The sequence below is a fragment of the Arvicola amphibius genome, chromosome 12 (genome assembly GCF_903992535.2).
Source record: "Arvicola amphibius chromosome 12, mArvAmp1.2, whole genome shotgun sequence".
Taxonomy (NCBI): Eukaryota; Metazoa; Chordata; class Mammalia; order Rodentia; family Cricetidae; genus Arvicola; species Arvicola amphibius.
This window is the reverse complement of record NC_052058.2, coordinates 160,449,599-160,474,282: the sequence shown is the minus strand read 5'-3', so window position 1 is coordinate 160,474,282 and position 24,684 is coordinate 160,449,599. Positions and strand designations below refer to the sequence as shown.

Here is a 24,684-nt window from a genome sequence, read left to right as displayed (position 1 = left end):
TGTAATCCCAGCTACTTATGGGGCTGAGGTCAAAGGATTGCAAATTCACGTACTGCCTGGATTACAGTGAGTTCAAAGCCGGCCTGGATGTGTTTGTCATACCATGCCTCAAAATTAAAAATGAAAACAGGCCTGGGGACACAGTTCAGTGGTTGGACCCTTACTCTAAATGTGCAAGGCCCTAGGTTCAAGTCCCAGTGCCACAAAGGGAAAAATAAATCTCGTGATCGATCTCAGAAAACATCTCCAGTTCATCACAGTAAAAGGCGAATTGTTGAAGCCACCTCACGATGTCCACATGCCACATACCGTGTGATTTGCGAACCAGGTAATGTCCCCTTCGTTGCCAGTGTAGAAAAGGATTACACCATCATACGTCTTCCAGTACCTGTCGGCGATCAGGTACCGCTGCTTGAAAGATTTTGTGTTGTAAAACCCAAAATGATCAACCTACGTTGGAAACAAGACAGACAAGACATATGTCAAAGAAAATCATCCGGCTAGCATAAACAGGGATTGACAAAAAATCAACCTGAATCATAAAATAATCAAAAAGAACTTGAAACTTCATTTGGTTTTATCAGTAGTAACAATTATGGTAATTATTTTTGCAGTAATATAGTGTACAATATCTTTTGAAATGTGTGTACATTGTGAAATGGCAAATTGAACTAATTACATAAGCATTGCCTTTCATACTTGCGACTTCTTCTAGTGAGAGCACTTAGGATCTATTCTCTCAGCAGTTTTGAAAAAAAAAAAACACAGTATTTTTCAAAATGAAGATGGTGTTGCTTGTATTGGTTAATGAATAACGAAACTGCCTTGGCCTGATAGGGCAGAACTTAGGTAGGCGGAGAAGACAGAACTGAATTCTGGGAGGAAGAAAGCAGAATCAAGGAACACCATCCATCCGCCAGAGACAGACATGCTGAATCTTTCCCGGTGAGCCACTGCCACATGGCCATATACAGATTGATAGAAATCAGTTAAATCAACATGTGAGAGTTAGCCGATAAGAAGCTAGAACTAATGGGCCAAGCAGTGATTTAATTAGTACAATTTCTGTGTGGTCGTTTTGGGGGCTAAGCTAGCCAGGCAGCCGGGATGAACAAGCAGGTCCTCCCCCTGCAACATGAAGAGAGCCCATACTACCTGAATTTTTCATTACCTAAGCTTTCAGGCTCAAAATCAAGAACGAGTGAAACCACTGAAAAGGTGTATAAGCATTGCCACTGTCCCTCCAGTAGACATCCCTAGGGGCAAGACTGATGCCCAGGACCATCCCCCATCAAAAGAAGACTCAATAAAAGAAAAATTGTTAGTGAGGTGAGTGATTGACATTTGGGACCAGAAAATTACAAGACTGGCCAACAAAAAAGGAAATCCTAGTCAAAAAATTAGTAAGGCTACATTAACGGATAGAGAAGTAAATTACAAGAAACTATCGTTGGTTAACATTTTAATGCAATGGACACCAGACCAATAAGATAGAAAGGAAATATACATTATAGTCGATTTAAATATTAAATTCGTGAAAATCCATGAATGCGTAAGAACATTTTAAAAGAGTTACCTGTTTAAGCTGCCCGTTAAATTAATGGCTTACTTAGAAGTTGGAAATTAACAGTAAAGAATCCAATATTTAACCTGTCTTTTCTAAGAGACTTTTCACAACGTGACTTTCCGGCGTCCTCCTGGCTCCTTCCCGCCATCAGGAACATCAGCTGCAGCTATGAGACCCTTTCCAGTACCCAGTGGTCACAGGCACACAGGGGACAGTGCGCCCTCTGCCGTCCAGACTGAGACCCACAGGTCCCTATCCAAGGCCTACAGTGGGGACTTGAGAAATCACAGCTTAAAAGGACTGCAGAAGCCATGGGACCTGCCCTGCTCTAAACAAGCTGAGCTCAAAGGGCTCAAATGCTGAGCCCGGGGTCAACAGAGGTGGAAACTTCGAACCGTTTCTACAACTTGTCCTCGTGATGCAACAAAAGTAGGTTGTATGCCGTGCAAGCCTCACAGGCATGACCTGGAAAAGGAAGCACATCTCTGGTCACACACGGCAGCTCTTTCTAAAACACGGTGAAAAAGAAAAATTCAAAAGATGCTTCCTGCCTCACCGTGTGGAAATGTGGGAAGGATCTGAGAGCAGGTAGGGTAGGAGGGAATGAGGACCTCCTCTAATAAGATCTGTGGGGCAACGATACATGTTTGCATTTTTTTAATTGCTCAAGAGTAAAGCATCCTTCCAGAAATATATTAAATCTACTAAGCACAGTTGGGTGACAGTTTGGGGACAGCCAGGCTAAGACAGAGCACCAAGCTCCAGCCTCGTGCTATCAATCGCCTGGCCACCTCTGGTCAGAGCCGGCGCTTTGGTGTCCCCGATGCTAGAACAGGATCCCTGGGCAATGTCACATGAGTTATTTGTTCCCACTTTAAGCCTTTTAAAAAACTTGTCTCAATGCTTTGCCGTTGTTCTCCTGGACAAAATGGATGTGGGAGCTTTAGGGATCAAATATTTACAGAGAAAACGATACCCCAGATGATCTCATGGTGATCACCTGGGAAATAACAAGACTATCCTAGAGGAACATGACTCCAAGAAGCAGAAGCCGCCCGCTCCTTCCCTTCTCTTCCCCAGAGACTCCAGAGGTCTAATACCCTCTGCTTGCTTTTGTGGCTCTGTTTGAGTGCTGAGGACTGGAGCCGGGGCCTTGCGCATGGTAAGCATAACCTCTCCAGTAAGCGGAGTACCCTCCACTTTGAAAAAGAAGGGGGGTGTTTCTGTTACCTTCCCACTGAAATCATCTGTCCGTGCAGCGGTACCTTATTTTTCACACGTCCTTTTGCCCTGACTAATCGGGTTACAGAAAATACTCTCTTCCTCAGTCCTAATCTTGAGGAGACTCACAGAAATGCTGGTTGAAAGAGAAACTGTCAAAATGCAGAAGGAAGAACATAAATCACTGGGGGAAAAAACATGGCACTCCCTCCTTCTATGTATTGAATAGATATCTTAAAAGGCAAGACAAAAGGAGCTACCGTGGTGACCATAAAAGACAGATAATTGTATTAAGAAACTTGGATAGAGTTCAAAATGACTGGTTCCTCCATCCTAAAGATGTAATCCTTGTTACTATTAAATTTCTCATATGTTCATAAAGATGCTATATCTTTAGCAACTAGCAATTGAGAAAATAGGAGATGTGACTGAGAATTCAGTCATAGCACATTTGAGGAAACACTGTCTGCTGGGTAGGAAAATGAATTTGAACACTTTCCAGTAACTCAAGCTATTGAGGTGCACACAGCTTGCTTAGAGCCAAAGACTGGGCCCTGAAGAGGAGCCGACAAAATTCCCTGAAGGCAAATCGTTCTCTTCTTTGCTAACAAAACAGAGTTGCCTACCCTCGGGGTACCCAAAACACAGAGGCAACCAAAAATAGTGCACTTGTAACAGTTAACAGTTCCATCAGAAAAAGACTCTGGCATCTCAGTTTGCTAAATAACTCAGTCTAGCAATGAATTTCCATGACTTCAAGAAGCTTTGAACCCCTGAAACTCGAGAGTGGAGCAATAAGAAGATACATAAAGGGCAGCAACGTTTGTGCCACTAGAGGGCACTGTTGCATAAGCTGTAAAGTGAGAAAGCCATTTGATTTGCTTTAATTTGATGAATAATTTTTTCAGAATATTTTATCAAGTTTTTATTAGCATACATATATTGTACAAAGTGATGGTGCCCTGGTTACTAGCATACATACAGTGTAAAAATTGATGGGGAGAGAGAGAGAGACAGAGACAGAGACAGAGACACAGAGAGAGAGACAGACAGAGAGACAGACAGAAAGAGAGAGAGAGAGAGAGAGAGAGAGAGAGAGAGAGAGAGAGAGAGAGAGAGAGAGAGAGAGAGAGAGAGAGAGAGAGAGACTGACACAACCTGCAAAGGGAAAAATCAATCACCAATCAAGAAAATGCCCAACAGATTTGCCTAAAGTCAATCTGATGGGGCATTTTCTCGATTGATGACTGATGTAGGAGAGCCCAGTACACTCTGGGCAGTAACAACCCTCGTCAGTTGGTTCTGGGTGGTATAAGAAAACAGGCTGAGCAAGTCGTCATTCCTCCAAGGCTTCTGCTTCCGCTCCTGCCTCCGGGTGGCTGCCTTGGTTCTCTTAATGGACAGTTAGCCTGGAAGAGTAAACCATCTCAAGTTTCCTTTGGTCATGGTCTTGATCACGACGATGACACTAAACCGAGACAGGTGGATTCCACGCAACATTTTGACTATATTCATACCTTACTACTACCTCCTGCTGCTCCTGTTCCTCCACCTAAATAATCCCACTCTCCTTGTATGGCTTATCTGTATGGGGAAAATAAGTCATTTTTGTCTTCCTCAGTCCGACTTATTTCACTTAACGTGGCAACTTCCAGTTCCGTCCACTTTCAGCAAATGACACAATTTTGTACGCTTTTATGTACAGGGAATAAATGTACGCTTCCTTGTGTCCTTGGAGCTTAATGAAACAGAAGCTCCATCCTGGATAGATGGCACATTTTCCTCTTCCATTTGTTCCGTTGGTGGTCAAGTAGGCTGGCTGCATATCTTGGCTGTTCTGAATCCCGCTGCAATAAACAGGATGTATAGGAATCTCTGCAGCATGATAGTTTATATTTTGGGGCACTGTGTTTGCAGAAATAGTATGGTTGCATCATACAGTACCTCCTTATTTAGTTATTTTAGGGGGCCTCTATTTTTTTCCACAGTAACACATCCCTCCAAGCATTGTGTAGCTCCACCCTAATCCTTGTTTGTTTTCTTGATGGCAGCATCCCTATTGGGATGAAATGGACTCTTAAAGCAGCTTTGACTCCTGTTTCCCTGGTAACTAAGATGCTTGGTTACTTGTTTCTTTATTGCTATATGAAAGTAATATTTACTCTCGTCCTTGACTTGTGTGCCTCATGCCCTTTCTTATGTTTGACCTGGTCTAATGGTGGTGCATTCCATTGTGGTTTCTATTTCTTATGCTTTATTTTTCTTAAAACAAATTCCCATAGAGTCAATTTTAATGAAAAAGATACATCTCAATCAAATTTTAACACAGTCCTTAGAAAACATGAAAACAATATTAAGTCTTTTAAAGAGATCATAATACTATAATTACTAAAAGAAAAAAAATAATTTAGTAATCCTAAATCAGTATTTCCTTCCCTGAAACTGACTGGATTTTCTAGCAAGTAGACATGGAAAAGCAACATTCAGTCTCAAGTGACCAACATCCCAGTTCTCGCTAACAAAAATTTTCTGGAGCAACTAGCCCAACTTTCTAGTCCAACTATAAAATCTAAAGAAAAACAAACCAAGCAAACAAAACAAAAACACAAAGAACCAAATCTCAGAGAAGACTCACTCATTATTTGAAATTTCCTGGATTCATATTTGAAACTTAAAAAGTTATTACATCATTTGTCTGTTAACTTCTTAACTCAATATTGCATATTTTAACCAAAAATTTTTACTTTCTACAAAATGCCAGTTTCCAGACGCCTTGCTACCAGGTGTGCTGTTGCTATTGCCCCCCCCCACCGCCCCCACTGCCTATTCTCTTGTCAAGAAAGCATTTTTTTTTCTTTAATCTTTAAAAACATCCTCTTGAGACATTAATTTGTGACAGGCCACCCTCTAAGCCGCCTCTGTCAATGTGTCTGATAGGAACTGAAACCCACCCGGTCTTCTCCCTCAATGAAGTAGCCTCCAGGCATTGACTGATACTTCTGCCTCTGCCCTTAAGAATGAGTTCGAGGCCAGCCCCATCTACAGAGCAAGTTCCAGGAAAAAGAAAAAAAGAACCACAAGAGGAAAAAGGTTGGCACACAAATTCAGCGGCTTTTAACAGCGCCTGAGAGGGCTCCCTCAAGTTGTTTAAGCCTCATCAGCTCTGCCCAGAGCCCTGGGGGCAGCAGTCGCGTCCTGGTTTTACAGTGGTGCCTACGCTGCCTCCAACCTGGCATTGTCTTGCTCGGAACATTGTTTCAACCATGTTTTTCTCTCCGCACGAACATACAACACTCCACTTTTTACTCGGTGTTTTACAAATTGGTAACTTTTATCTTTTTGGGTTTTTTTTTAAGAGAATAAAATTTAATATATGTTTATTATCAAAAAACCCTTTAAACTGGTCGATAGTGTGACATTCCTGTAATCACCTGGGAGGTAGAGGCAGAAGGGTCAGGAGTTAAAGATCAGTCTCTCTTACATAGTGAGTTTGAGGCCAGTTTAGGTGACTTGAGTTCATTTTACAAAAAAAAAAAAAAAAATGAAACAAAATAAAGCAAAATCAAAACCAGATCAACCAACAAAATACTTCTATTCGTTAAAAGACAAAATTTAAATAGTGGAAACAAGCTATGGAGGTAAAAACATAATACACATAACCAAGGACTATAATCCCCAGAATATGAGGCCTTCCTGCAAATTAATATGAAAAAGCCAAAACAATGGGCAAAGGTTATTACTAGGAAATTCATATCTGACAAACCTTAGACCAGTAAATATGGAAAAACTCATGCCACTTGCTAGCTCAACCGTCAGAATCTGTCCCTTGATTCCACCTCATCATGACTTCAACCGCTCTCTTGCAGGCTCCTGCTAGTGCAAAGGCTGCAGAGTGGATGCACCTGCTGCCTGGGGGCTACGTGACGTGGGCCCAGGGACTGCACCTGCAAAGAGGCTGCCAACCAGGGCAGCTGCCCTGCACAATGCGGGATAGCCTCATGACTGAGTGTAGACGCGCAATGTCTACAAAGGTGGGTTTTGCTTTTTCACCCTGATCCGTTCTCAACACCTCTTTTCCAATTGTAACTGATAACTTGTTGATTTTTAAAAAAAAGAAAAAGAAGAAAGAAACACAACCTTCAGCCTTGCTAAACAAATCACGGTGAGTGACCGTTTCACGTGTGTCAGGGTTTTTACGTGTGCCAGGGTTTTCACGTGTGTCAGGGTTTTCACGTGTGTGAGGGTTTGTATAATCTGCAGGTGGTAAAGGTAGGCAGAGACGCGGAGCAGCAGATCCCTTATGTCCTTGTATAATTAACTCTATAGTTACTTTGTAGAGCACCCTGGTATCATCTACTGAACTACACAGTATTGTCAATATTGTCTAATAATTTTCCATAGAGTGTATAGGGAGACAAGCTTTAAAAGGTCACTACAACATTGTTTGTAACAAGCAATAGGAAATTCTTTACTTCTTTATTGGGCTGCTGGGAATTCTATCAAGGATGCAGTTTTGAACTGTGCCTCCTTCTCCCTGCAGTGCCCCATGCTCAAGCTGGGAGTGACACCTGTCATGTATCATGGCACTTATATTCCTGCCCTTGGGAAGCTTCACCTTCCTCTTCTAAGAACCAACCATTAACAAACAGTCAGGGAACTGAAGTTGAGGGGAGCTCAAAGGAAAGGAGTCCCCTGAGTCAGAGCCCAGTACGGGACAGCAGGGTCTTGTCCTTATGGCTAACGTTAACATGCCTATAACACAGGGCCAGCCCGTTTCCTTTATTAACCATGTGATCTGATTACAGTTTTTTAACTAGCTTTCCATGTGTTTTACACATTTTATCCAGACATCTTTTAAAAAACAAAAGGGCGCACACATTTGCATTTGCCAATGCCCTTTCCCTTAAACACAGTTTCACTTCCGTCCTCTGGGCTCTGATCTCCACGCTGCCCGTTGGCTGGGAGAGGGTAGAGCGCTGTCTTCAGGGGCACTCTGCTGGGATGACTCTCCAGCAGCTGCATAGTTTCTTCTAACACATTTGCAACAAACACGACATATACAGAAAAATTCGGTTTGGTTTTCCTTGTCTACTTTTTTTTTAATAAGCATTTTTCTGGGTTCTCATATTTTTTCCTTTGAATATATTGCACAGCATTTTATTATTGGAAAAGGTTTTATGTTTCGGGCCAATAGCTTTCTCCATGCAGGAGGTGCAGATGTGTATTGTTTTCTAAAAGAGGTCAGTGGTTGCTTGCACGGCCATCTTGTAGGAGCCAAGTCTGAAATGACAACGGATTATTCCGGCTATAAATTTTCCAATTCCATGTAATGTGTCTGTTGTTGAAAAATATCTCCAATAATACCACAGAGTCTTAACAAAAAACAAACAAACAAACAAAAAAAAACTGCCAGAAAGGAGTGTTTTCCTCAGTGACTGTCACCAAGAGAGAACTGAGATCATGATTCATAAGTGTTCCAGAGACTCACGGCTGCCTGCAGTGTGGTTAATGATTCATTCCCTTTCTGTTACACGGTTAATGATTTGTTCCCTTTCTGTCGCAGGGAACTGATGGGCGTCTGCTGACACCCATCTTGTATGTGTGTAGCTTTGTTGGCACAACTGTAAGGAAATATTGGAACATCGTGTGATCTACAGCCACCGTTTCAGTTCCATTCTGAGAACACGCTCTCCAAAAGACAAACGGTTCATTCCGTGAGAAAAGTTCTAAGTCGCCCACAGTTACGCACAAGTCCCCTGCTGCTTTGCTGACACAGAGATGACTGTGGACCCTGCGGGCATCTGGAGTCCCAGACGAAGCAATCATCTTCCTTTGGCGGCAGGGTCGTTGCTGCACTTTAAAGCACTTCTGAGGATCACACCTTGAAGGAGGATGCTCTTCTTGTAGACTGCTCTGAATCAGCTGCAGCATCCTCTCCTACCCTCACTGCCGTGGAGAAAGGCCAAACACTGCTAGTTCGCAGCTAGACCATCCGCAGGTGCAACCACAGCCTCCGCGAAATCCCGTACATCTGCTCTGACATACTGGCGCTTCCTGGCAACGGCAATGTCCGTGTTGATTCTCAATGTGCTAGAAGAATCCTTGTCTGCTTTGTATTCGTGGTTCATCCGTGTATTTTGATACACTGAGGATTCCATTCTTGTTAATAAAGCCATAGTAGTGAATGCTATTAGAGGAACTGTCCAGTCCCGTCCCCTCTGGCCCCCGGCCCCCCAACCCCCTCTCCTGACGTCTCCACTTAGCTGTCGGGAACCTTGGGAAAGGTATCTAAGCCTTTCATAAAATTTAAGGGTTTTTTTTGGCCCTTTTTTTTTCTGATTCAGTTACCTCACTTATCTTTAGAAAAGCCTTCCTCTTCCTTCATACAGTCACGCTGGTGCTATGGCCCCGCTGGTGCTATGGCCCCGCTGGTGCTATGGCCCCCGCCAATATCCATGTTTCATAGAAACCTGCTCTATGGCTTCTATCTCTAATCCTTTGCTTGCTCATGCATCCATTCCAGAATCACTATTCCTTGCAGAATTTTCCTACATGCTTTTTTCACTTTCTTACTGATATTGCTGGTTTTCTAACCTTGGTCAGGACCTTCCTTATTTCATTCAGCACAGTAAGTCCTCGGTGAAGCTGCGGACTGTTTTTAGAACATCGTCTTCAGTTCTTTGTCTGGTATTTCAACTATTTAGTTTTTTATTTAGAATATTCAGAAATTGGGAGCGTTTGGGAGGTGTCCTATCGGCTCCCTTCTTCATGCTTTTCGCGTTTCTACTTTGCGAGTTTTGCAGATGTTAGGGTGCTGTCGTTCAGGGTTTTTCTCTTCCCCCGCCCTTGCTTGTCCATCCCGTCCTGTCTTATGTGGGTCTTCTTAGGAAACAGTCCCCTTCTCTTGGCCTTAGTTACGGCCATCACCACCGCTTAGAGGATGGGAGCACACCGCAGTAACAAAAGCAATGATTTGATTTGACAGCAAACCAGAGTTGGAGCTGCATAGCTCTTGTTACCTGATAAAGTGAACTTCAAACACAACTAGAAGAGATGAAGAAGGGTCACGACATATTTAGGGCATAACTCATCAAGAATATATTTAGCAATTTAAGTACATATGCCCAAAATATGGACGTTTCCAACTTCATAAAACAAACACTAATGAGCATTTAATAGGTCCTAAGAAATAATGATGACTTGAATAGTCCTCTTCATCTCTATATGAAGTCCTCTTCATCTCTATATGAAGTCCTCTTCATCTCTATATGAGTTTTCCAAACTAAAACTCAACAGAGATTTTAGAGTTAAACAACACCACAGATCAATCAATAGACATAACAGATATCTATAGAATATTTTACCCAACATATATGGAATATGCATTCTCAGTAGCCCATGGAACCTTCTCTGTAACAGCCAACAATAAACAAGCCTTAATGGTGCACACCTTTAATCCCAACACTCAGGAGGCAGAGACAGGCAGATTTCTGAGTTCAAGGCCAGCCTGGTCTACAGAGTGAATTCCAGAACAGCCAAGGTTACAACAGAGAAACCCTGTCTCAAAAACATGAAACAACCAATACAAAATGAACTAAAATAAATTCGTCTCTCTTATCAGCTAATAGTGGGACAAATATGGAAACCAACAGCTAGATAAACCAACATGCAAATCCTTGAAAACTGAACCAAGCACTTTAAAAAATAAGATAGTTTCTCATATAATGGAGACAGGTTTCCAGCTTGCTGTGTGGGGTGAGAATGACCCTGAGTTGCTGTTCCTCCTCTCCCTATCTCTCAAGTGCAGGGATTTTGTGAAAATCACCTTTAAACAGCACACTCTCAAAGTGGGCCAATAAAGAAAATGGGGAGCAAATTAAAAATTCCTGGAATCAACTGAAAATTGAAGACACAACTTCTCAGAACATCTGGGACACACCTAAAATGGTTCTGTGAGGAAGTTTTACACCTGTAAGCCCTTAAAGATGAGATATTTAGCAAGTAATTTACCTGAAGATAGATAGATAGATAGATAGATAGATAGATAGATAGATAGATAGACAGATAGATAGATAGATAGATAGATATGTATATGTGTGTGTGTGTGTGTGTCTTAGGACAAGAAAAAATGCAAAATTAGCATGCAGCAAGAAATTAAAGATCAGGTCTGACATTCATGCAATAGAAAAGAACTGCACAGGATCCCAAGTAAACAAAAAGCTGGCTACTTGGCAGTGGCCATGACAGGGGAACTGCAGCAGGCAATGGAGCATACGGAGTCCAGCTTACCCGATAGCGCAGCTATGATGAGTGTGGTCCAGAGAGACAAAACCCTGGGGGTGGGGGGATTTTCTCCAGAACACCCTGGCTTCTGCTGGGCCTTCTCCTGCTCACTGCTGTCTGCTCTTAACTCTATTTAGCGTGGTGTGAGTGTTAGAATCCCACTGGATCTAGTATAGTGTGGTTGTCTCATGGCTGAACTAGAAAAGAAGGCCCCAGAAATTAACCCACACCATTGCAAATGCCTGATGTCTTACAAATGCTATAACAACACACACTGGGGAAAGGACACCCCTTTCTACAATGGCTTCTGGGAAAACAAGATACCTATGTGTTAAATATAAAACTAGACCCCCATTGCTTACTCTGTACAAAGATCAATCAAAATGTATATGCATTTATGTGTGTGTATTTATAGCAAGTAAGCGTGCTTGTGTTTGGGATATGAAAGTAGAAAAGAGACCATAAAAGAAGCAAAATGTATCTGAGGGGTTGGGAAGAATTAAAAGAGAGATAATGGAATATGAAAATATATGTGAACTGAAAGCCGGAAGACTATGTGGGAAGAGGATGTGAAACAGAAAGAGAGCATAGGAAGGCAGTGGGCAGGTGATGAATAGGTCTGGAGACACATAACACAGTCCATTGTATGACGCTCCTGCAAAGCTGTTTTTAAAGAGTAGCAGATACAAGCCAATACTACATCAGAACGTTAAAAATGCAAACCTTCCTTACCCAAAGAGGATCTTCTATAAATCACAGTTTGAGAACCCCTGAACAATGGTCTTGGAAGTTGCTTTGAATTTTGGTGCTAAAGAGATGCCTCAGTAGTTAAGAGCACTTAATGCTCTTGCAGAGAAGTCTGATTCTGTTCCCAGACCCCATACGATAGCTCACAACCACCTGTAATTCCAGTTCCAGGGGCTCCAACACCTCGTTCTGGCCTCCATGGGCTCCTGCATGCACACATTGCCCTCCAGCCTCCATGAATGTGTCCCTTCTCACACAAGCACACACAGACACATCAATATTTTTATACAACACTGCATACTGGTATTATCGCATCATAAGACAATTGTAAGACACTCCTGTAGAAAGCAAAGCTTACGGAGTCCCCAAGTGAATAGGCTCCAGAAAAGGAAGCAACTGAAGAAAGTAAGGCCTGAGCTGTCCCCTGGGGAACTCCAGCATCAACTTTTCCATACTGATTCCCTGTAAAATAGTCCCCAGGGATCGCTCATCATGATCTGAAAAGCTACAGAGCACTTTGGTAAGCGGGAGGACATCCTCAGCTGAAACTAAAACACTCAGAACAATAGCAGTAAGTTCAAAAATGCAGCCAAGCGGCTTCCTTGGATTGTTTTTAGGTGCTTTTGGCACCACATTGACATCTTGGCTAACAACTGCCTGGAGCTAATAGGATGCACACACAGAAATGACAGTCAGCGGTCACATGACCTCGCTGGGCACATGTTTCTTGAGTAGCCGCTGTGGGATCAGTGGTAAAGGTGTATACATGTGATCATTGCCTTAGCAGGATTTACGGTATAGTGACAGAACACAGGAAACAGAAAACAAAGAAACAAACTCCCCCAATGAGTTCCACTCTGACCATGTTCCAGAGGCAGGCCTAGTTTTGGTAGCATGGTTACAGAATGGCCGCGGGCAAATAGATCTTTCTCAAAGGAAGCCAAAGAAAGTTCAGCTGTTCATGCTGAAGGCTGCCCGTTGCTCCAGCTATTCAATGTCACTTTCCCTGTGAAGCATTTGTTCATTCCTGGGCTCCCGTGTCAAGCTTGCTCCATGTCAGAGCTGTTTGCCTGTTGTCTTGCTCTGTGGTTACTGACATACACATCACCTATCAGCAAAACTATTATTAAATCCAAAATAATAGGAATCCAATATAAGTGTAAAATCTGTGGATTCTAGTATTTTCCTGCTTCCACATGAATTTTAAGATTGCTTTTCAATTCCCAGGAAGAATTATATTGGAATTTTGATGGAGATTATATTGAATCTATAACTTACTTTTGGTAGGATGACCAATTTGACATTTTTAACCCTACCAATCCACATGCATGAGTGGTCTACCAATCCACATGCATGAGTGGTCTACCAATCCACATGCATGAGTGGTCTACCAATCCACATGCATGAGTGGTCTACCAATCCACATGCATGAGTGGTCTACCAATCCACATGCATGAGTGGTCTACCAATCCACATGCATGAGTGGTCTACCAATCCACATGCATGAGTGGTCTCTACAGTTTATTCAGCACTTACAATTTTTCAATGCAGAAGTCTTTATTAAATTCCTTGACTAAGTGTTTTAGGGTTACTTTTTTAAGGCTACTGTGAATGAGATTGTTTCTCTGGTTTTGTTTGTTTGTGTTTTTCCTGTCTGGCCATCTTTAGGATAGAGGAAGGCTACTGACTTTTTTATCCTGCCACTTTGCTGAAAGCGTTGGCCAGCTCTAGGAATTTCCTGGTGGAATTTTTGGGTCTCTTGTGTATGGTGGGAAAACAAACTGGTGCAGCCAACATGATGATCAGTGTGGCAGTTCCTAAAGTAACTAGAAACAGACCTAGCACAGCACCCGGCCTCGCCACTCCTGGGAGATGCCCAAAGGACTCTGTCTCCCGTAACAGAGACATCATATTCATCTCTGTCTTCATCTGCTCTATTCACAGTACCTAGGGCACGGGAACAGCGTAGGTGTCCATGATCTGATGAGCAGATGATGAAAATGTGTTACCTAGATAACAGGACCGTAGTCAGCTCTAAAGAAAAATAAAACCTCCGGGTAAATAGACTGAGCTGGAAAGCATCATATTCAGTGAGGTCTGTGTTAGCAGACCCAGAAAGGTAAACATCCCGTGGGCTCGCTCATATGCGGATCGTAGCGTTGAATATCTAGATTTGTGCGTTTACTTGGAGTACCTCTAGAAACCAGCGATCTAGTAAGGAACCGTTCAGGAAGAGATGGGGGAGAAAGATCTTCAGGGAGAAGGACTGGTAGGTGAGATGAAGGAGGGTGAAGTTTAGATGGGACATGGGCCAAAGAAGGAGGTGGGAAGACAATTAGAAAAGTGTGTGTGTGTGTGTGTGTGTGTGTGTGTGTGTGTGTGTGTGTGTGTGTGCAAGAGAGGAGAGGGAGAGTGTTTACTTGGACATTTCCCTACAGACTGGATAATGCTCCTTCCAGAAGCCATGGCTGACAAACAAAGAACTCAATATTTCTCCTTGAGTCCCTGAAACCCGGCACTGATTGACTTTTGTCAGTCTGACAAGCCTAGACATATCTGGGAAGAGGGAATCTTAACTGAAAAAAACACCTCCATAAGATTAGCCTGTAGGCAAGACTGTAGGGCATTTTCTTGATTAATGCTTGAAGCGGAAGGGTCTCACCCATTATGGATGGCACCATCCATAGACAGATGGTCCTATATGGTACAAGAAAGCAGGATGGACAAGCCATGGAGAGCAGGCCAATAAGCAGCCCTTCTCCACGGATTCTGCATCACTTTCTACCTCCGTATTCCTGCCCTGCTTGAGTTCCTGTCTTGACTTCCCTCCGTGATGGACTGGAAGTAAAACCTGAAATAAACCCCTTCTTCCCCAAGTTGCTTTTGGTCATGATGTTTAGTCATATCAATAGAAACCCTAACTAAGACAGACACACAAACCCCCAAACAACACCGGCCATTGACATTGCTCTTGGCTACCCCTCAGGACGTGATAGGAAGACCTTATTTCTGAAGACGCCACACAGTTGGTCATAGGTCATGGAGAAATCAGCTTGGTATTGGCTGGGAAGCTTGCTTCCTGCTGGAAGGTACCATGGATGCTTACTGGGGAAGTCATCAGCAGTCTTACCCAGCTGTGAACCTTGTAAATGACAATAATGACCAACATGTCTAGATATGCGCTAGGATGCAATAGTGGCATGAATGTTATAAAGACAACCAACTGCTATTTGGTTGGATTTAAGGGCTCTTCCACAGAAGGAAACACATACCTGGTGCTGTAAACCTGAGCCAAGAACCCATAGTTGGTAGCTCACAGTCCCCAGGAATTAGCCAACCACTGTTATTATGCTAAATTAACCTAGTATCAAACATCCCTCTAAATCTGAATCTCTACACCCATAGACTAGTGCAGCTCCCACACCTCCTCTGAGAGAAGTTTCTTCATGCGATGAATAGTGGTTGACACAGGAACACCAAGTCAAAGTGCAGAGACTAAGTGTCAATGGAGTGCTCACCACAAATGGAATATCTACGTTATGCCATGGCCAAGGCTCAAGGGCCTTTGTGGAAGAGGGTCAGGAAGAAAATAAAAGAGGACAAGATCAAAACAGTAAGAAGTATGATATGGTACCAGAAGACTGATACCAGCAGGGCTTAGGTTACACAGCTCAGTGTGTTACAGTGCTGGCCTGGGCACCACCAGAGATTCTCTGTGACCATTCCCTTAGTGGCAGGTCAGCACTGGGTTATGTAAACAGAACCTGAGATTATTGAGAAGCAATTCCACCTTGAAAAAATAGAAGAGTAACATAAACATATAAATGGCTGCACTTAACACTGATCCATTCTTCCCAATTGCGTGAGGCCTTTCTCACCCTCCCATTTTTGAGTGCCTACGTTGTATGTTCGGCCATATTAGAAACAAGGGTTAAATTTAACCTCTTTGTTTCTCAAGGAAGCCATCTTAGCCATGGTTGCTACTGTTATGATGAAACTTCATGACGAAAAGCAACTTTGGGAGGAAAGGATTTATTTGGCTTACATATCCTAAGTCACATTGAGGGGCGCCACTGGCAGGAACTCAAATCTGACAGGAACCTGGAAGCAGGAACTGATGCAGAGGCAATGGCGGAGTGCTTACTGATTTGCCCCTTCTGACTTCCTCAAGTGGCTTAAAACACATATCCTAGAACACCAGCCCAGGGTTTTCCCACCCACAATGGGCTGGACCCTCTTCCCCATCAATCACTAATTAAGAAAATGCCCTGCACGCTTGCCTACCTATAACTGGATCTTATGGAGACATTTTCTCAATTGAGGTTTCTTCCTCTCCGATGACTTTAGCTTGTGCCAACTTGGCATAAAACTGGCCAGGCTAGTCAAAGGAGGTGATAACAGGGCAACAAAAATTATTTTGTGCAAGAAGCACATGTGATGAACGTGGTTAAGAACAGCAAAAACGAGACGTGGTCTGCCAAGCGCTACCTAAGAGGCTGCAGTGAAAGCCAGCTCTCTGAGAAGTGGATGGCGCCTGTCTTGGGCCCTGCCCACCCTCCTCTTCCTCACCTCCTGCAACCTGCCCCTCTCACCTCACATTTCAGAATGCTTCTGCAACAGCACATCCCTCCAGTCTCCGGGCTTCTGCGCACAAAGCACCTCTGGCTGCAATGCCTTTCTCCCTCAGTCATTGCAGAAAACCCTCCATCATACCATCTTCCTCCAAGCACTTCTGTGCTCTCCCCTCCACGAGGCTTTGTAGGACAAGCCACGGCCAAAGGAGCGAACCTGCTCTGTGTGATCCTGTAAGTCCTCCGTACAGAGGTCACCACATTGCTCTGCCACTGCGTTCATTCAGAGCATTGCAAAGTGCCCAGTTTTTGTAGCATACAAACCCCCAATTGAAATGTTAACGGTGCCACTTTCTTGCTAGTAACCACTTCCAGCGAGCATTGCCCTTATCTCTTGAGTCTGAGCTGCCCCGTCCATAAAGGAGAACTGAAACCTTCCCTACGGGATGACGAGCATCTCAGGCGGTGAACTTAGAAGTCCCTGCCAGCAGCAAAGGCTCAACGTTTATCGGGTTATAGCAAACGATTGTGATGTGGATAATAGCCATCAGAGAGCTCATAATGGGATACTAACAAAGCACACCAATTATGTATCAGAGCTGTGTGTCTTTGTTTACTTTCTGGCACGTGACCCTGGAGAACCTGGAAAACAGTTTGGGGATAGATTTTTCCAGAGACGCGGCTCTCTTCTCACACAACAACAGAATGATGCGCTGAAGCCTTTAATGAGGAAGCCTCACGAGGGAAAGAATTGCCCTAAATAACACAAACGAGAAAACCTTCACCATAAGGCTTCCCGCTTACATAATAAGTCAGTGGAAAACAGAGGGGCACCTTGGAGGTGAACTGACTCAGGGACTGTGATTAGTCTGCCATTTCTACTTCTCCTCCCCCCCTTAAAACAACAGCCCCGCCCCCCACAACGAGAAAATAATTACTACCACTTGCAAGTGGTAACGTTTTTCCTCCTGTGGCCTCAGACCTCAGAGGTCACCCTTTTAGGAATTGCTTGCTTTTCGTCACCCACAGCATGCCCCAGATGGATGATGACTAAACCTGAGATGTCTCCCTTGTTGCAGCCTGTGTCTCTTTTCATGTGGAGTCACATGCCTACCTGTGTATGCAAGTACATGTGGCTGGGCGCACACAAAGGCAATAGGAGTATTTTGATTGGCCAGCTCCATCTCGCTCTCCTATTTCCCCTGAGACAGGGCCTCTCACTGAACCTGGAGCTATGATAGAGGCCAGTGAGCCCCAGAGACACCCCTGCGTCTGCCACTCCCCTTGCAAGCACTAGGGTCGCAGCAGGCCCTGCCCAGCTTTTTCAGGAGTGCTGGAAGCAGAGCTCAGGTCCTCATGCTTACAAGCAGATCTTTTTCCCCACGAAGCCTCCCCCCCCCCCATCCACTGCTTCACTCTAAGTAGCCTTTAGAAACACCAGGCTAGTCAGAGATTCTCAGCCGGCTCCACAGTTGTGCAAGCACATGGCAGGAAAGCAAGATGGGGAATAAATAAAAGCCCAAGGGAAGCTAGAGGAGAAGCAAGTGGGGAGGGGGGTTCTTTTCCCTCAGTTGACATGGTCCTCGACAAGGGGTAATTTAGTTATCAAGGGAAAATCAGCAAGCCGTTGAGCGAGAGCCAGGACCCTTTTCCTCATTGTGAAGCTGTTTTCATCTTGGCATTTTCCCCACTGACTCTCATTCCGTACACCTCCTTTCAGATACTTCCTGCTCACCCTGCTTCTAGGCCATCCCTTGTCAACATAAGGAAATCGCTCATCTCCGTAAGGCCTGTATAACTTAGATGTTTGATACCATGGAGGCTGGGATCGAGGAGGGTTAGGTGACAGTCCTAATACTTGTTATTATCTGAACCTGTACTGGGTACCTGCTGTATCCAGGGGAGGTAAGGGTTTTCATCCTACACTTCTGGGTCACAGTCCATTGTGAAGAGAACTGGGGCAGGAGATCAGGGCAGGAACATGAAGAGAAGTCCTTGAAACAGAAACAATGGAAGAGCCCTGCTTCCTGGCTTGCTACCAGATTTACACTTAGGAAGCTTTCTTATAGAGCTTTCTTATAGAGGGTGATGGAACCACCCTCAGTGGGCTGGGAGCTCCCACACCAGCCAGCAATCAAGACAATTCCTCAAAGATGTGAATACAGACCAAATTGATGTAGGTATTTCTTCTATTGAGGTTCACTCTTTGAGGTCACTCTAGGTCGTGTCAAATTGACAACAAAAACTAAATCAGGACATCACTGTTGGAGGAACATTAAGAAACATAAGCAATAGCCTGCCTTTCAAGTGCTGACTACCCTGGGGGAACCAAAACCATTCTTCATCAAGGTCTTCAAATATTGAAAGGCTTCCATACCAGATGGCAAGTAACTACCTGAGCACACTGAATTTTGTACATACACATTACACTTACACACACACACACACACACATATACACAGATACTTCCAGAAAAGTACTCAGTAAACATGAGCTCTTTGCTATTTAAAGAGCAGCCGTATTTTAAACACAGACCATATAAACAGGCAAAGAAAAATGCTCCTAGTCTCTATCATCCATCTGCACAGCTTGGTATCATCTAAAGTCAATTGTTGGGGGGTGGGGGGAAGAAAGGAAGCCCATTAGCACCAAGGACAAGAGAGCTGTCACCCTGCTCCATGCTGTGTCCCTTGAGCTGCTCCCTCAGAGGAAGAAGCCATCAGCCTCAGGAAGTGGCAGAGGTTTCCGAGTGTTTAAAAGGACGGTGTCTGCAGCATGACCCTGCCTCACACTCCATAGAAATAAAAATCGACCAAGAATAACAAGTACTTCCTTACTCTCCTATCTGATGAGTCAGAGTCATTGTCCGGCCTGTAGTTCTTTGTTTAAACGGGGTTATTAATGTAGTTGGCCAGACTCACTGGGTGTAGATAAATATAGCACGCTTTCTACTACATGTGGGCTCCTATGGAAAACTCCCATAAGGGGCACTTGTATCATGGCTCCAACATATTTGAAGGGGGATCAGTTCCTGTGATACTCAACTAAAACTTAATGCTATTACCTTTTAAATTTTTTGATTTTTCAAGACCACACATATTCTGTGATATAGTGGAAAGAGAAAAGAATTAAAATACCAACCTGACCATAACTGTCCGCTCTACTATGTATTAGCTATTTAAATTTGAATGGACTTACTTTGTGTCTTCGGGCTTGTTTTCTCACATGCATGATAAAAAAAGTCACTCTATGTGATGCGCAAGGGGTCCTGCAGTAACTAAATCGCTAATATATGGGTGCAGAGGCTTAGCTACAGTCTGTGGGAAGGAGGATCCTGTGTGCTTTCAAGTGTTACCATGTTGAAACCTGGCAATTTTAGTAGGTGTGATTGCTCATTTTCTCTGTTGGTAGGGATGGGTTATGGGTTATGGCAGATATTGGGTCAAACACAATTTTGGATATTTCACTGAAGCTATTATTTTTGGGGGGCTTATTTTTGTGTGGATGAGACTAGCATATAAATCAGTGTGCTTTGACTCTTCCCCACACACTCCCTAACTTGAGTAAGCCTCCTCAGATGCCTCTTTAAGGGATGACTGGAACAAAGACCTCTCCTCAGCAAGAAGGAATTCTCCCCACCTGATGGAGGAGGGTCATCTGACTATGTGTTACTTTCATTGGTTAATAAAGAAACTGCCTTGGCACTTTAATAGGACAGAAAATTAGGTAGGCAGAGTAGACAAAACAAAATTGTGGGAGAAAGAAAGCAGAGTCAGGCACACACCTCAGGCAGTTGCCATGCCTCTCCTCTCTGAGTCGGACGCAGGGTTAAGATCTCTCCTGGTAAGCCACCACCTCGTGGTGCTACACAGATTACTAAATATGGGTTAGTCAAGGTATAAAAATTAAGCAATAAGAGGCTAAAACTAATGGGCCAGACAATATTTAAATAAATACAATTTGTGTGTTGTTATTTCGGGGCATAAGCTAGCCAGGCGGCCCAGAGCCGGAAGCCGGAATGCAGCCCGCTGCTCCTTCTACACCCACCAGGCTGCCTATGAAACTCTGCCGCTAACAGTGAAGTCAGGACTCATTCTAGCCTGAGAAGATGGAGCGGAAGGGAAGGCAGCAGGTAGCAAAACATCCTAATTGCAACCAGGCACCACTGGGAGCCCTTTCTGACTGGCATCTCAGGCACCTAGGGGATTGATGTGCCCAGATGTCCTAGAACTTGTCCTGTCAAGTTATTCCTCGGCTCTCCTCGTTCCCCTTTTTCAAGTAGAAGAATTCAAATATTCCTACTAAGTCAACACTTGAAGATTTTGAAAGCTGAATAAAAAAGAAATAACCAAGGATAGAAGCTGGGTGTGGTAGTACATATTTGTGATAGGTATGAAGAGGCAAGAGGATCAGGAGTTTGAGGTCATCCTCAGCTTCATGGTAAGTTTTAGGCCAAGCTAGAATACATGAGGCCTACTCTCAAAAGATCAAGAAAAAAATAATTAATTAAAAGTACTAAAAATAATTACATTTTTAATTGGAAAAGTGTTATGTTAGTAGAAAAATACAGGATTATTTCTGTCAATTAAATGGTGGTAGCTTGCTTTATTAGTGCTCTGTAGTCCCGATTCACCCCCTTTATTATGCTAACAGCAATTTGCTTTATGTCTTATGCTTTTGTATTTTCAAATGTACAACAAGACTCCAACAAAGCATGTTAGCTATGGGTGGGAAACGATGTGATGGCCATCAAGACAGGGGTTTTAATGGTGCCAGTGAAATCTCACACAAGAGAAATGACTGACTTTTCTCCAGATTTCTAATTTACTATTGTATTCAGGGGTGGATTTCTTATTTGCTCCTGTATTGAGGGGTGGGGATGTAAAGTGTCCTTGGCGTTTGATTTTTTATCCCCTTGCATTTATTCCTTCATCTCCTCTTTCTGATGCAGCTTGAGAGGTCTACTCTGCCCATTCCTTGGCCTGTGGCTTTGGCTGTCTCAAGGGCTTTTTCTTACCGCTCTTGTGGCTAACCATGCGCTCACCACCTACTTCCCAACCTTCCTCTCAAGTTGGAAATGGAAACCTCTTACACTTTTTGTAGCTCTTCTACTGGAAGTGCTGGAGGATGCTCTCAAGCTAGAAGGATACATTCAGAATATGAAGAATACCAAAAGAAAAAGACCAGCCAAATTGCCTTAAAGTCAAGGTTTCAGAAAACAGGCAGCATTTCAACTGAGATAGAAGGACATGTCTACAAAGAAAGATGATAAAGGTGGAAACTATGGATTATATTCCAACAGAATTGCTCAAACTGCAAGATTCATGGAAGCTTTCGCTCCAGGATGCTAAGGCAGCAATGTGTGGGAAAGGAGCAGCAGCAGAGCGTAGCGCTGGAGCTTTATGGTGAGGAACAACGTACTCTATGCCCGAGTGTTTGGCCTTTATCCTGCAAGCTATCAGCACCCTAAGAAGGGTGCAGATTATTCATCAGTTCAGAGCCCTGGCTGTTTTTCCAAAGGTCTTGGGTTCATTTCACAAACATCTGTAACTTCAGTGTCAGGAGATCTGATGCTCTGTTCTGGTTTCCTCAGGTATGGGCACATAAATGAGACACAGACATACAAGCAGACAAAACACTATGCAATAATGTTTTTAAGTTATGATGGACAATAGATTATATCTTTTACAGGAGCTACTCCCTAAAATACCCTTTCTGTGTATATAAGGACCTCCAGGACTAACCTGGTTTCCTGGACAAATGTAATGACAGGCAAAGAAACCTTAGACAGAAACCAAACTTTAACTATAATGATAATTATATAATATGATAATTATATAATAATGATATTAGGCGGCATAAAAGAGTTAAGAAAGGCAGTTACCCTGCCTTTAATTTCAGCACCCAAGTGGAGCCAGGAGTGGGAGGCAGAAAGATCTAAAGTTTGAACACACATTCACCCACCTTTGTGGGGAAGCCAAGACAATTAGACAATTAGAGCTAGCTATTACATTTTCCTAGCCTACACAAGACCTGAGTTTAATCACCAGTACTGCCCCAAAAGGGTGGAGTAGTAAAGAGATAACATAAAAGTATTTCAGGGACTCTATTAAAAAGATTAACATAGAGTTAATTTTTAACGCCATAGCTGTTCTACTTAAAAATATGGAGACCATAAACAGACAGCTACTGTACGGTGCAATAAATACGTGGGTACGAGCTTTTCTTAAAAATGCAGCAAACCTCAATCAGTTCATCTAAGAAAATTTACTCTATGATAATAAATATACATATGGAACCTATGACCTGAAATATAAACTAAATCCAAACCTGTAGGTAAAAATTGCTGAGTCAAGCCAAACAGGTTTTGCAAACCACCAAAAATGGAAACAGATAGAGAATTAATTACATTTCTAAAGAGTGAAGGGCGGCCGAGGAAGCTAAGGTGAAGAAATATCAGCAGAAATGGATTCTACCTTTCCGTTCTCTTCTGACAGCCTCTTTTCTTCATCCTCAAAAGGGACTTTAGACAGTATCTACTCCAACAGTCTTTTCTCAGGGTAACTTTTAACAATAGGATGCCAAACAAACAGACAACCCCAAAAACAAATAGACACAGAATGCTCCTGCTGAGAAGAGGTCACAGGGAGAAGAGCCTCTGCATCCCCCTAAAACCCTCACCACTTACCCAGCTGTAGTGCCTTGGGACTGGCTCCACCCACAAGTCCTCAATTTCCTCAGCAATGTATAAAACACACTGGGGTTTATGAAGGCAGAAACTATGCTGTCTAAAGGATTGAAGCAGTTGTCCCAGGAGAGGACTTCCATTTCTTGGTACCTCTGCCAAAATTAGAATATTTCCTCTCCTTCACCAGTCCAAAGGATTTGATTAAAAATCATTTCCCAGCAGCTGGTGGTGCACTCACCTTTAATCCCAGCACTTGGAAGGAAGAGGCAGGCAGATCTCTGTGGGTTCGAGGCCAGCCTGGGCTGTAAAGAGAGTTCCAGGATAGGCTCCAAAGTCACACAGAGAAACCCTGTTTCAAACCAACCTCCCTGCTCCCCCAGTCATTTCCCATAAATCATTCTGGAAAGCCATGGCATGCCTTCATTCCAACCCAAACTTAACACAGGTCTGTAACCATTCATTGGTAAATGCTTATTTAAGATATCTAAACTTCCTCTGCTAAGAAACACATCAGCTCTTATTTAACCAACATTAACCACCACAGCATGGAGGGAAGGAGGCTCAGGAACTGTGAGTTGTTTTGTCCAAGGTTACAGAGTTAGCAGAGTAGGATTCTTGATCTGCCTCTTCACGAACAGAGTCTGGCACTTTCTAACCCATGCCTTTCTCTGTTCTGACTCCTAGAAATGCAAACTCGTTAGGACTCCTTGGCACAGGTCCTGAGGACCTCTTCCATCCAGACTTGTGGGACAATGCACGAAGAAAATGTGAAGACAAGCACGAAGCATTCAGAAAGCTTTTCGTAAAACCCGGAACTCAGGTTACAGGCCAGAGACCTGAACTCATCCACGTCAGATCTGAACACAGACCTTCAGCCCCCGCTATAAGCCCACGCTGTACATGTTCAGCATTAGAAGGAAACCGGTCCTGTTAAACACTTACTAAACGCCCAGAAGGCCAACTTTGGCCTGATACAAAGACGACAGGCTGGCACTCCAGATTTGATTAATATTCTGCATTATCTCAAAGGTAAAGGCATTGGAATTCATGTTTAGGAGCTGCCACGGGGCAAAGGATGATTGCCATGCTAAGCTAGGGGCCAGAACTGACCCCCAGCGGTTTGAATTTGGAGAAAGTAAAGGGAGTTCCGGTCGAGGCCCTTGGCTGGGCGCACGCAGGGTTAGTGGTAGCCAGTCAGCTACAGATGAGCAAAAATCTAAAGTATTGGGGGCCTGACCTCCAGAACTGGAAGAGAATACATTTCCGTTGGTGGGGGAGGGGCGATATTAAGTAAGTGGCCATGGAAGGAGAAATTTGAATGCCTGGTTTCTGTAAACTATGAGCGAAAGACTGAACAGGTCCTAGGCATTAAGAAGTCTGGGTTTCGGGGTATGTTCTGGTGTCTAACCTCCGAGGATAGACGATCTAATAGCTGGGATCTGGGACCTTGAGCTCCCAACCCCTATTACCTTCTGTTCGAAGTAAAACACTGAGTAGTTATTGGCCTCATTAGGTTGGAATGTGGGGAAGATTTGCAAGTTTAGGTTGGCGAGGGCCCTCAGGGCTGGATTGATGGCTGCGGTGGCCACAGGTGCCAGGAAAGGCAG

The 24,684-nt window shown here is 43.6% G+C and overlaps 1 protein-coding gene across 1 annotated transcript in view; it reads right to left on the bottom strand.

Annotated features, from left to right (window-relative positions):
* The window catches only part of LOC119802519 (lysosomal Pro-X carboxypeptidase-like), a 55,620-nt gene extending 30,936 nt beyond the window's left edge, over positions 1–24,684 (bottom strand). Inside the window, exons 1-2 of the mRNA XM_038313449.1 lie at positions 24,547–24,684; positions 310–450 (exon numbers count right to left, since the gene is read on the bottom strand). The gene's annotated coding sequence lies outside the window, so the exon portion shown is untranslated. The remainder of the gene's footprint in view (positions 1–309; positions 451–24,546) is intronic.